Source organism: Adiantum capillus-veneris, chromosome 18, assembly GCF_014529385.1.
Source record: "Adiantum capillus-veneris isolate H3 chromosome 18, ASM1452938v2, whole genome shotgun sequence".
Classification (NCBI taxonomy): Eukaryota; Viridiplantae; Streptophyta; class Polypodiopsida; order Polypodiales; family Pteridaceae; genus Adiantum; species Adiantum capillus-veneris.
Window position 1 is genome coordinate 90829760 of NC_140948.1, and position 14609 is coordinate 90844368.

The following is a 14609-nucleotide window of genomic DNA, read 5'->3' on the forward strand; positions in this document are numbered from 1 at the left end:
AGTGCTTTAGAGTCCTTGACAAGATCTTCATTGTTTGGCCCCTTGGAATTTTTGTTTGTGTTACACTCATGCTTCATGGAACAATACTTGCATGAGATAGTTGCCTTTTGCTCTGGTAGATCCTTTGGTAGAAGGCGACTCAAATAAGGCTTCAAGCGATACCCGTTTACCTTCCTGAAGTGCTCTTTCCCATTCAAGTCCATAAGTTGATAGTAACTTGAATTGAAAGCCTTCTTGACTATGTATGGCCCCTGCCATCTTGTTTCAAATTTGGCATCAAAACGATTATCGAGTCGATTGTCATACCTTAGCACAAGATCTCCTTCATTGATGCCTTTGTCCTTCAGTTTCTTGTCAAGCTTCTCCTTTGTCTGTGTGGCTTTCCTCTTATAGCACTCGTATGCTGCTTCTCTTTTCCACTCAAGCTCAGCTAAGGTAAGAAGTCGATCCATCCATGCTTCTTGATCATCTTGTGCTGATTTTCCATGAAGTCGCATTGTTGGAATGTTTAGCTCAATTGGCTGTAAAGCCTCTTGACCATAGACCAAGTGAAATGGTGTGAACTCCTTGGCTTCCCTATATGTGGTTCAATACGCCCACAAGGCACCATCCAAGAATTCATCCCACAACTTTGTCTTGTTTTTCACCATCTTTCTAATGATGCCTGCAATGCCACCATTAGCTTTTTCTACCAAACCATTTGATTGGGGATAGTAGGGTGTACTGTGACGATGTAGAATGTGAAGTTCTTCACAGACTTCTGTGAGCAATCCCTTTCTAAACCCTGGACCATTATCAGAAACAATCTCCAAAGGTGTGCCAAATCTACAACAAATGTGAGTGTAGACGAATTTGCTCACTGTCCTCTCATTTACCTTTGCCACACTTTGTGCTTCCACCCACCTAGTCATATAGTCTACAGCCACTAGAATGTAGAGTTTACCATTTTTTGTCCTAGGCAGAGGACCCATAGAATCAATGCCCCACTTTTCAAAGGGTCCATTTGCAAGCACGATTTGCCTTGGACCATAAATCAATCTTCTATTCCCATTTACCTGACAATTGTGACAACTTTTACACCAATGTTGGACATCCACATGCAGACTTGGCCAAACATACCCCGCAAGCAAAATCTTCTTCACAGTTAATTCTTGGGAAAAATGACCACCACATGCCTCTTCATGCAAACCTTTTAGAATGGCTGGAATTTCCGCGATAGTTGGTACTCTTCTGCACACTTTATCCTTCCCTCTTTGATAGAGGGAGCCTTCTAGGAAGAGATACATGCTCGCCTTCTTCATAAGTCTCCTCTTCTGAGCTTTCGTGAAGTCTTGTGGAAACTCACCCTCCAAAATGTAGCCAATGATGGGAGCCAATGACTCCAATCCCTGGTACCTCGGTTGCTTCACCGCAGCCGCCACCATGATGACCTGCACTTCTCTCTCAACACATGTAACTGCTTGTTGTGCAAGTAAATCGGCATCTTCATTTTGTTTCCTCGGAATATGATATAGTTGCACTTCTTCAAATTGATTAAACATCTTACGAATGGCATGAACTTTTGTCCTTAAGCTTTCATTCTTGCATGCCCAAATGCCTAAAATCTGTTTAACAATGAGAAGTGCATCTCCCTTTACCATGAGACGTTTTATCCCTTGGCCAATGCACATCTTCAAACCATGAAGTAGTGTGTCGTATTCTGCTTCATTGTTGCTAGTTGAACCTGGTAGATTGAACTTCTCTTTCATGGCCACCTCTCCACTTGGGTTGAGCAACACTAGCCCTCCCCCTGCTTTTCCTGTGGCTCGACGAAAAGCTCCATCAAAGAACAAGGTAAAAGCATTAGGAATACTTTTTGGTGGTGGCAATGGTAGGGTCTTTACTTCAGGCACTTAATCTCCTTTTCATGCACCCTATAAGTGAGAATCCCTGCCAATTGTGCACGCACACTATCTTCTACCTTGAAAGAGTATCGAAACTCTTGCAACTCCATAATCCACTTTGAGATCCTAGTACTAAGATTCATTTGAGATGACACCCAAGGGAACAAATTCTCTGCAGTGAGGATTACAAAAGGTTTTGGGAGCAAGTAGGATCTAAACTTCCTTATCGCAAACATGAGAGAAAGCATCATGAGTTCTGCCTCCGTGTAGCCTCTCTCTAAAGCATTCATGACCCTACTAGCAAAGTAGATGGGCCGCATCCTGGTACTATAGGGATCTTGTTGTAACAAAACTGTACCAATTGTTTCTTTCCCAGCACTAGAGCTAACAAAGAATGTGTACTCCCAACAAGGAGGCATGAGTGTTGGTAGCTCTGACAAAATGGCTTTAATGTTACAAAAGTACTCTTCAAGCTCATCAGACCATGCAAATTCTACTTGTTGTGTCAACTTTTGCAAAGGGTGAAGTAACTCCGAGGCTAAGTGAATGAAGCGTGACATATACTTCACCTTTTGAATGAATGAGATGACCTCCTTAAGACTCTTGGGTGATGGTAGCTCAATAAGAGCCTTTTCCTTTGAAGGATCCACTTCAATGCCTTTGTAAGTAACTTTATGACCAAGCAAGATTACTTCATCCTCACCTATATGGCACTTGTCGGGGTTGAGTTGACCTCCCATGTCGTAGAGCTTCTTTAAACCTTCTTCTACCCTTTGTAGATGCAATGATTTTGAGCTATAAATACAGAAATCATCAATGAACACCCTAATTGACTTTCCAAAGAATGCTTGAAACACCATATTCATGAAACGTTGGAATGTTGCAGGAGCATTTGTCACACCAAATGGCATGACTCTAAAAGCATAAGAACCCCAAGGAGTGATAAAGGTTGTTTTCAATTGATCCTCCAATGCAATCCCTATTTGAAAGTAACCTGAGTAACCATCGCACACAGTGTACTTCTCATGACCAGCTACCTCATTTAGTATCTCATCCTGGAATGGGAGGGGAAAGTGATCTCTTTTTGTTGCCTCATTGAGGGGACGGTAATCCACACACACCCTCCACTTGCCATTTTTCTTAGGAGTGACAACAACAAGAGAGACCCACTCTGAATTCTTCACTGGATAAATGAAACCTGCTGCTAGAAGCTTTCTTACCTCCTTGAGTAGAGCCTGCTCCTTTATAACTCCTAGCCTTCGTAGCTTCTGAGCTTTAGGTGTGGCCTCAGGCTTTAACTCAATCTTGTGTTGAACAACATCTACCCCATGCACGTCGGTGTAGTCTTTAGCAACAATCCTAGGAAACTTCCTTAGCACACATTTGAACTCCTCTCTTTCATCCTTTGTAAGTGTTGTTGATATCATACCTTCCAACATCCCTTCATCTTGAACACCTTCGTTCTCTTGAGGACCTACCTCCTCCAAGCCTTGACAAGAGGTCTCTTGGTTGCTTGGCTTAAACCTTACCCCCATGACTGAGAGAGAGAGAGAGAGAGAGAGAGAGAGAGAGAGAGAGAGAGAGAGAGAGAGAGAGAGAGAGGTAGAGAAAGAGAGGGAAATAGAGAGAGAGAGGGAGAGAGAGGGAGGGAAAAAGAGGGAGAGAGAGAGGTAGAGAGAGGAAAAGGGGTAGAGAAAGAGAGGGAAAGAGAGAGGGGGAGGGAGGGAGGGAGGGAGGGAGGGAGAGATAGAGAGGGAGGGTTAAAGAGGGAAGAGGGAGAGAGACAAAGGGAAGGAAAGAGGGATAGAGAGAGGGGAAGAGGTAGAGGTAGAGAGAAGGAAAGGGGTAAAGAAATAGAGGGAGAGGAAAAGATGGAGAGAAAGAGAGTGTAATGATAGGTGGCTAGTGATTCTAAGAGCTTAGGTTCCATTCTTCTCTACCTAAGAAGAGATGCACTCCTTTAATCTACAAAAGGTTGGAGTTTCTCATTGCAATAGAGTAAGTGGTACTCACATTTATTATCTCGGTTGGCATGCTTGTTTATGAGGTTTGGGGGACACCATCGAGAACTATGGTCTTAATAATGGAGTCTTTTTAGGCTTATCTACAACTTAACCATTATTGATCTATTAGCAAGCTCGATAGGAATCGGTGCAAACTTAGCACTGTTAAACCCACTCAGCTACTCTTTGCAATAAACAATATTCTAAACCACGGATGTAGTTACTTGAGTGCATTTTTTCAAAGGCTCAGAGAAGTAGCAATTGAAAATTTAGTATGTGTCTATCTCTATCCTCTCTATATGTATGTTTGGGTGCAAAGAGAGGAGTGGATGTACCCATGTAGCAATATGTAGAGTAGATATAGAGTTAGGTTGTGATAATTATCAACCTGTAATGTAGATGTCAGGCGAGAGACCACCTGGTGTGGGGAGTTGCCATCACATTCTTCTTTTGGTTGGTTTACATCCAGATGGGCTCCCATCCAGGGCAGACATCGACTCTAGTGGACCCAAATCTTGAGGCGATAAATCCAAACAAAGATATTAAGCTCATATATAGCTATTTTTTTGTGAGCATGAGTGTTGGTTTCTCTTTGATATTTGCAGGCATGGCCGTCCTACACTTTGGAGGTGCCGCGGTCCATCTACGCAAGTTCCTCCACCAGTGGTAAATCCAAACCTCCAACGGGCACTATCTTTACGAGACAAGTACCCGATAAGGAGGGATCGTTTGGCCATTATACTCTGCAACAACTTGTAGCCTACGGACTTTCTCAACAGTCCATGCCATGGGGGAGCCAGGAAGGGACTCCCTATGTCCAGAGCCTCTCACCAACAACACCTCTCCTTCTACAGTACCGTCTTACCAACCTACTCCTCTTCCATCGTAGGGCCCCACTCACCTTCCATCGCATGGCCCCACGTCACTTCATTCTACTCATGCTTCAGTCAAACATCATCGACACACTTCTTCTGGCAGTGTGTGTCCACGTTCCTCTCAGGGGAGTGAGCTCCGATAGAGGCAAAGGGGTGGGCGATCATGTGGCTTCGCTTGTCTTGGTAGTTGGGGAGGGGGTTACAAAGTCCCCTATTTCAGAGCGTACCACCCCAAACACAGAGAATGAGGATACTGACGCACCCATGCAAGACACGCATGGACATTACTATAGAGCAAAATATGGCATGGAAGTGGAATTTGGGACAACACAGGGCAGGAAATTTTGACACCATCTTCAGAGCCCTATACACTTGTGTATAAGAATTGTTTTGTAAAATTTAGAGATCAATAACCCGATCATACACGCTACATTGAGAACGTGTTGCATGCTCGATTCCCAAACGTCGCCAATGAGCAATTTTCTTGACAATGGCTAGAGGGCTACATTACAACATTTTTGAAAAACAAGTAGTCTTGGGTGGTCACTTGATAGCTATGTGATTATCACGTGAGTGCAGTAGAAGGAGTTATTACATTTAAATTTTTCTCAAAAGGGTATCATAAAATGGAATCAGAAAAAAAATTTATGGATTGAATCACAGATAAGGAGTTTCAAAAATATTCCTTGACCCCCCCGAACAAGTAGTCCAAATCGGCCAAGCAGGTTAGAGATCCAAATAGGAACTATCGCAGAGGCAACATCGCAGATGCACAGTGGGAGGTGGCCTTGTAGGAAAAGGGCGAACAAGCTACAATGGGCTCATCCTCCTATAGACAACAATATGAAGCTCAAGCTATAAAAACTCCCACACACTATGGTTCGGGAGGCAAAGCAGCGTGGAAGGACAACTATGTAAGTTTCGTTAAGTTATGTAAACTAGTTTTAAAAAAAAGGCTTTAGTTAATGAATTGGTTTTTTTATTGCTAACTTACGAAAATATTACTCTAAGTCCACCAACTAGAGAGATGGTCAAGTTTCGGGAGAGGCACACATAATTCAAAACTTGGCGATGGTTGTTGTAGAACCATCACATCTCTCGGGAGAAATTTGACTCAGTGATCGGATGTCTACAGGCGGTAAGTCTTAGCAATAATATTAGTTTAATTGTTTACAATTGTTAATTTGTTTAATTTTGATTTTTGTTCAAGTAGAGTCAAGGCAACCAAACGTACATGCCTGTTGGACGAGGAGGAGGACTTGATATATATTAGGTATACCCATTTTTCACAGCTAGGTATCGAGTGTGACATTCAACGCCACAAGATTTTCTTTATGGAGTCTCTACCTACTTGTTGGCATGACCAATTTAAGGTGAAAAGCTAGGAAAAATTCTTGAATGACATATAAGTTCCCAAAACTCCTAGCTTGGAAAAATTCAAATCCTAAGGTTTGTACTACATGTACACTAAGGAAATGTTTTGATTGAAATGGGTGGAAGATTGGCTTAGAGGGCCTAGATTCACTTAATTTCTATGGACACCTTGTACTAAGCACTAAAAGATGTATGACCCATAAGGCACTACAAGATATCAACTCATTACTTATGCCAAATTAGCGATATCACTGGTGGGCGTCAATATATGCATTGCTAAAATTGGAAGGAGTCTCAATTTTAAAGAAAATCAAAATTTAAATACCAACGTTATCAAGAGAAGTGCGGAGTGCGGCTAGGAAAGCGCCGAGCCTCTGGCTGTGAGAGTTCGAAGCAAAATCAAGCATGTCATAGAAGGTTTGAGACTAAAAACACACTCAAAAAGAACAAAACTCTAGCCATGAAAGCTTCTCTTTGAAAAAGAACCAAGATCAACTCAAAACTCTTGTGTGTGTGATGATTTGGTGCAGCCTCACTGCCAATTACACAGTTGTAGTGCTCTTTCGCCCTGATAAAAACCCTACACAAACACTTCAATTCTCCATCGTAGCCATTTCATGGAAGCTCCAAAACTTCATCATTCATTCCCAAGTGGTTATTTGAAGAGGGGAAACCCTCATTGGTGGACTCACAGCCTCGAATACAGGGTTGGAACAGCACGGGACTGCACTAGCATACCTTAGGTGCAGGCTTTGACGTATCCCTTCACAGAGGAGCTTGTAGTGCTGATATTGATCTTCTAAAATGATCCTCACTTCTCATATTCATGTCACCGTGAGTGATGTGGAATTTTGAGCCATTTTTGACCAATTTTGGGTCATTTTTGACCATTTTATGACAAATTTTAACCCAAAAATGCCCTTTTCTGCCCGTAAAAAGCCCAAACAAGCTAGGAAAAATCCCTAAAATTGTTGAAAACTCCATTGGTCTTAAATTTCATCTTGAACATTATTTTACCACTTGACAAGCACTTTAGATGCATCTCTTCTGCCTGCGCATGAAACCTACTATTTTTGTTCGAGATCGCCCGCATTGAACTTTCTAGGCAAAACAAGCATGCCACTTTGATACTCTTGACATTTGTACATTTCTAAAGCAAGATAGGCATATATTTATGTGAAAAATCATGCCACAGTGCCACGTCGAGGGACTCGCTGTCTCCGCAAGGTATATACAGAGCTACAACCGTGGCATCTATTTACACATATATCACACTATGTACATCATAGCATTTGGTCCCACATAGCAAACGCATTGAGAGTGAGGTAGCTAATTTGGTTTCACATTATGCACGTGCCACGACACGAAATCCACCCCCTCTAAACCTGCACATCCTCCGGCATGTGCCACACATAGCTTTTGCAAGTTCAATCCTCATTTAAGTCAACATACATATTGATTTCATCATCACTTGCAGCAAAGTCCAGTCCATCATTATCTCTTTCTTCATCCTCATCCATAAATAACATGTTCATCAAAGCCTTCATTTTGACTTTCTCGTGAAACAAAGGGATATGTATCGCCTCTTCTTTTGAACAATTTAATTCTTTTCCCTGCAAGGGGAATCTTTATTTCTATATCATCCAACTCGTGCAAGGTATAAGTTGCATTTCCATGTACATGCTTAACCACATAAGTGCCAAACCATCTCTTTGAAATCTTTCTTATTGTTGAATGTTGGTTATCAAGACTATTGTCATACACCAACACCCAACCACCTTCCTCAATAGGTCTAGATCTGAGTGTGTGCCTTTTATCAAATCTGTCCTTATTCTTCAACCTTGTATCTCTTAATCATGCTACTGTAATCTCAATATCTGGAGGCCTTCTTTCTAGCTGCTCTATGCGCAAAGCAAGAAGGTCTTCCCTACTCATTCCATCTTCCCAAGGCAATGCATTCCATGTCGGAAATACATCCTCAATTGGCATTATAGGTTTCTGACCACACATCAACTCAAAAGGCATATAACTAGTAACTGAGCTATGAGTTCCACGATCAACCCATAAAGCAGAAGGAAATAACCTAGGCCACTATCCCATTTTAAATTTTCACACCTTAGCCAAAGCTTTAATGATAGGAGGATGCCCATGTTCTAATTTACCATTCCCTTCCGGATTGTATGCAGTAGTGAGAGCGAGTTTAATGCCCAATCTAGAGAAAAAATCACTTGCTTTGTCAGCATCCAACTCACCCCTGTCCACTGTTATTTTCCCAATACAGCCATAACGGCTAATTACATCATCCAAGAGGAACTTACATATCCCTTTTGTGGTTTTTGTTCTTAGAGCACGACCTTCAACTTGGTTGGTTAAGTCTTCTCGTGCAAGCACTATGTATCTCGTTTTCCATAAGCCCATGGCATTGTAACTAGGTCTACTACCCACTTGTACTGCACGGCCAATGGGTAAGTAGGGTGCAACTCATCACGATGATGTACATTTGAATACATTTGACATGTTTCACAAGACTCCACAAAGTGAGATACATCTTTATACATACCTTTCCACCAATACCTCTCTTTAATTTTAGTAAAAGTGGTCCATACACCTCTATGTCTAGCATAAAGACTCTCATGAAACTTGTTCATAAGCCCATTTTGAGCATCCTTATCATTCACAACTCTCAACGGCATTCCATTCCTTTGTTTTGGATGTTTCCACATGTATCCATCTTTCAAAAAGTATCCATAGGTTTTTCTGCATATTCTTTTGAACTCTTGATTTGTCCACCCTTCTTGCCTTGTCAAAGTGCTCAAATAGCGTCCAATGAGTAACCAGTCACCTTGATATAGGTCCTCTGTAAATCAGGAACATCGCGTCGACCAGCAACTACGACAACCACCACCACTGGCTCTTGGGGTAAGAGATGACCAACAAGATATGTTGGCCCATATTACTGACCAACTGCAGAATTTGTCTGTCCACTTAATACAGCAAGGGAGGAGTCAAGAAAGAGATCAAGACCCTGGAAGAGCACGACGACAAAACAGGGAGTATCATTGCTACAACTGCGGAGAAGACGGTCACGGTATGTACTACTGTCCCAAACCACGACAAAACTATAATAGAGGAGGTAGGAGGAACCAATTGTCACCCCCTAGAGAAAGAACACCCCCACCCCGAGCACCACCCCCACCAACACAAATTCTACGTCCACCCCAGACACCACTACAAGCATCCATCCCACCTCTTCCACCAGCCCCACCACCTGATCGCCCTGTAAACATCATAAGGCTAGAAGAGAAAGGAAAAGCCGTAGTAGTGGATCCACCCAGAGCAAAGGAGAGGGACAAGGGTAAGGAGAAGGTAACCTTTTTAGAACCACTTGAAGCCATGACTGTGAAAAGAGCTAGGAGGGAGAAAGCTACACAATCAGATGATGAGAGAAGCATGAGAGGAGAAACTAGCAAGAGGCCATCCAGGCCACGACGGAAATTGGGCATCACCGACTTCCAGCTAGGGGAAAGTTCAAAGCCCTATGATCTAACATTGGATGTGGCAGAGCAAGGACCGAAGATTACATGGCCATAGCTGCTACATCTTGTACCTAAAGTAAGGCAACAATGGTCTAAAATGGTAAGTACAAGACGCTCCAAAACAAAGGTAGCCGGAGCAATTTCGGGATGCAACATGGATGACATCCTTCCAATTGTCGACGTAAACATAAAAGGAAAGAGGGTTGGAAACACCTACATTGATGGAGCTGCACAAATCTGTGTAATGAGCAAAGCTATGATGCTTCGATTAGGGCTCGAGGTTGACAGTCCTTCTCCATGCAAGGCAAAGATGGCAAACAACGCAAAAGTAAAGTGTGTGGGTGTGGTAAGTGCCGTGAAAATCAAAGCTTTCAACACTGAGGTAGAGGTAGATGTTTTTGTAATTCCTACTAAGGGGGAGGGCTATCCACTAATTTTGGGAAGGCCATGGTTGATGGCCATGAAGGAAAAACAAGACTGGGGTACTGGCCTTCTACGCATGACCGGTAAGAAATGGGAGACACTCTACTACGACATGAGGATTGGCAAGTAGAAGCAATTGAATCTGGAAACATCGGCAGATGAAACCACTAGCGAATCTTCCAGTTCTGAGGAGGAGACCACATCCACCGACGAAAGTGACAGTTCCATTGATGTGATGGGTATCATTATGAAGGATCCACAAAGGGTAAGCACAATTGGTGATCCATCACCAAAAGGGCAACCCAATGAAGAGGAGAGCAAATCACCTGGCCTAGGAGGAAGTAGGTTGAAGGGTATGTTGTCTACGGAATTAACACTTGAGGAGAAAGATAGTTTTTTGCAAATGTTGATGGGATTTCCTAACCTGTTCATTGACAACTATGAAAGAATCACAGGCATTACAGTGGTGGAACATCATATTAAGCTGAAGGAAGGGGTAAAACCAGTTGTGCAAAAGCTACGACGACTGGGGGTCATACAAGAAAAGGCACTCTTGGCTGAGGTAAGGAAACTGCTGGAGGCGGGATTCATCTATCCTGTAGAAAACTCAGAATGGGTGTCACCCGTAGTGGTGATGCCTAAAAACAATGGTAAGTGGAGGGTCTGTGTTGACTACAAACCACTAAATGAAGCTACAAAGAGAGACCACTTTCCTCTCCCTTTCTTGGATGAAATTCTGAATGAAGTAGCGGGTTTTGACTGCTATACCGTCTGTGATGGTTATTCAAGATACTTTCAAATACGCATAGCCTTGGAAGATCAGCTAAAAACCACTTTTATAACGCCATGGGGTTGTTTTGCATACAGGGTTATGCCATTTGGTCTCACAAATGCACCTGCCACATTCCAAAGATATGTCACATATGTTTTTCAATCGTTCTTTGGAACATCCATAAGAGTGTTCATTGATGATTTTTGTATATATAGCTCCCGTATTTCACATTTAGAAAAGGTAACTGAAGGTTTGGCCAGGTTGCAGAGCCTAGGTGGGAAATTAAATGTGGATAAATGTCACATTGGGGAGAGTAAAGTCATTCTACTAGGCCATGAAATTTCAGCAAGAGGTATCAACGCCGACCCAAGTAAGGTGTCCGCACTCATAGCCCTACCTTCACCAACGACCTCACGTCAACTGGTCTCTTTTCTACAGAAGGTGAGGTATTTAAGTAGATTCATACATCTACTATCACAACTTGTTCTACCACTGCAACAACTCACTCAAAGATCAACTTTCACTTGGGACGAGGAAAGCGAACATCACTACAACAAGGTAAAGGAGGTCTTAGCCACTCTGCCAACTATCTCACCACCTAAGTGGGATGAAAAATTCTATGTCACCTCAAGTGTTGGTGATGACTCATTGGGGGCTGTGCTACTCCAAAAGGATACGACGACATCTTTCATGAGGCCAATCTACTTCTCTAGTCGAATGATGACAGCAGGAGAGAAAGGTTTCACCCATGTGGAACACTTAGTCCTAGCTCTTAGATTTGCAACTACAAAGTTTAGGTCATATTTGCTGCCTAAGCAATTTGTGATTCTAACCACGGATGAAATATTTCCCTATGTTGTACAACACATGGATGTGTCTGCTAGAATTACTAAATGGCTAGTTCGTCTGCAAGATTTTGACTACACGGTACAGGTAGAAAGCACGACAAGGGCAAGTTTGGGGGGACTCATGACCTACCAAGTCTTTGAAGGGAAGGAGAAGCAATCTAAGGAAGGAGAAGTCCGATTACCTCCAGTACCACCGATGGTAGAAGGAGCATACTCTCTCTACTTTGATGGAGCCTACAAGCGAGCGTCCGACAAAGTAGCTGCATGCATAGTGGTCTTTGATGACAAAGGGACAAAGTTATTTTCGTTGGGCCAATTGTTAGATTCACATTCTAACAATGAAGCTGAGTATGCAGCACTAACCAAGGGTCTACAATGGTGCATCTCACAAGGTGTACAACGCCTTAATGTATTTGGGGATGCTCTACTTCTGGTAAGGCAAGTAAATGGAGCATGGACATGCAAGAATCCTACTTTAAGGACTCACTTAAGTGGTGTAAAAACCTTGTTGGGTAAGTTTGAAGAAGTTCAAATACACCATATCCCAAGGGCTCAAAACCAAGAAGCAGATGCCCTAGCAAGTGAAAGACTACAGGAAGTGGTGGTTGGAGCAATAAAACTAAAGCTCCCTCTATTTCAAGGCAGTGATGCCTTGCCTGACATCATGCATTTTTTGGAAACAGGGGAATGCCCATCAGATTTAACAAAGGGACAGAAGCAATGGCTGACGCGGAAGGCCACAAGGTATCGACTCATCAATGAAATCACGGGAGTAATTGCTAGCTGTCACGATGGGGATTGTGGTGGTCACTTTGCCCTAGACATAACAAGTAGGAAAATCTTGCAGGCAGGCTTCATATGGCCTAGCCTCAACCGTAATGTACACCATTGGTGCAAAACGTGTAAGTTGTGTCAAAAGGCCGGCACTAGGTCACTTATGCATGAACCACAGACACCTATTCTCTCATATGGCCCATTTGAAAAATGGGGTATCGATGCCATTGGGCCATTACCTAGGGCCAACTCAGGAAAATTCTACATTATCATGGGGGTCGACTACATGACTAGATGGGCAGAGGCTACAGCCCCCACTAGAATCACAGCGGTAGAGGTAGCTAAATTTATCTACGAGCACATATGCTGTAGGTTTGGCACACCTTTAGAGATCATCTCTGATAGAGGGCCAGGTTTCAGAGCAGACTTGGTAGGAGAATTAATGCAGAAACTGGGCATTACAAGGAGGCACTCTTCACCATATTACCCTCAATGTAATGGCCTAGTTGAAAAGGTAAATGGAATGGTTTCTAAAATTATTACCAAGCAGGTAAACAATCATCCCGGAGACTGGGATAAGTATCTACTACCAGCTTTATGGGCCTACAGAACTTCATTTCGTACATCCTTGGGATTCACACCGTATCATCTAGTATTTGGTAAGGAAGCAATCTTGCCCATTGAAGTGCAACTACAAAGTCTCAGAGTAATGGCAAGCCAACTTCAACAACCCAACATGCATTTGAGAGATCACATCATCAACTTGGAAAGACTGCAGCTGGACAGAGAAGAAGCAATAAATTATTATGCAGCACAAGCAGAGCATAGACGGCTTAGCTTTAACGAGCATCTCCGAAAAAAAGAATTGAAGAAATGAATGTTGGTGCTCCGCTACGACAATCGCTTCGATACGCGCAAGGATGAGAAACTCCTGCTCCAATGGGAAGGCCCTTTCATCATCGGGAAAAAGAATGCCAATGGAAGCTACCAGCTTATGGAGGCTGATGGAAAACTTCATAAAACCAGGGTAAATGGTTGGCGACTTAAACCTTATTTTCTTCGATTTGACCAGGCTCCACCAATTGACATTCCAGATGAGGACACACCATCAGCCGCCACCTCCGACGATAATGATCAAACAGATGAGCTAGAGACATGACTGCCTCTAACCAAAAGGGGAGGGCTAATGATGGGGGCTTTTCACAAGCCACGCTCCCATACCCCTCTTCTCTCGTCCCCACCCCATGAAAACCCCCTCTTATGGAGGGAGTGATAAAAGGCATTGGAAAAAGTAAGAAAAAAATAAAGTATGATTATGTAAATATATAAGAAAAGTAAAATAGGCCACCTCATGCCTGCGGGGTAGCCCATCCCCACCTTGCCTCCTTTTTCTTTAATGTTGCCCCGCCGGGTGTCCCTTTTCCTCTCCTCCACTCAAAAGGTCAACCCCCTCTCTCTTCCCCTTGTCCTTTCTCCTTTCTCTCTCCCCTCAAGCTACCCCACCTCTCACCAATAATGCATTATAACTCACCAATAATGCACCCTAACTCACATGCAACTTACCCTATCTTCCAAAATAGTATACCCCACCCCCTCTTTCTCTCTCCTATCATATCCCATGACCCAAATACCCCCCTCTCTCTCTAAAGTGTGCCATGTCTCTTGTCTTGTAGCTAAATAACCTCCCCCACACTCACACACACTCAGTTTCACTGAAAAAGGTGCCCATAGACCCATCCCCACCCGGTGGTTACCTGATTTTTCTTGTGTTCACACACATCTGCACACAAATTCACCTCTGAACACACTCCCCTCTCTCCCCTCTTGTAATTACTTTATTCTCCATGTCACCTCTCACTTTTTTTCATCAACCCATCTCTCTCTCTTAGTCTCTCTCTCATGAGACTGCTGTTCTGGCACATATACACACAGCCAGACAAGTGGGGCCCACAGTCACATGGCCTATGTAGATAATGATTTCTTCATTTCTAAATTCTAGAATTCCTCCCCCCTCCTCCCCTATATAAAGAGGTGTCACCATCACACTAATACACACACAACATCACCAAAGAACACACTATGCACTGTGTGTGCCTAGTGCACACACACACACACACACCA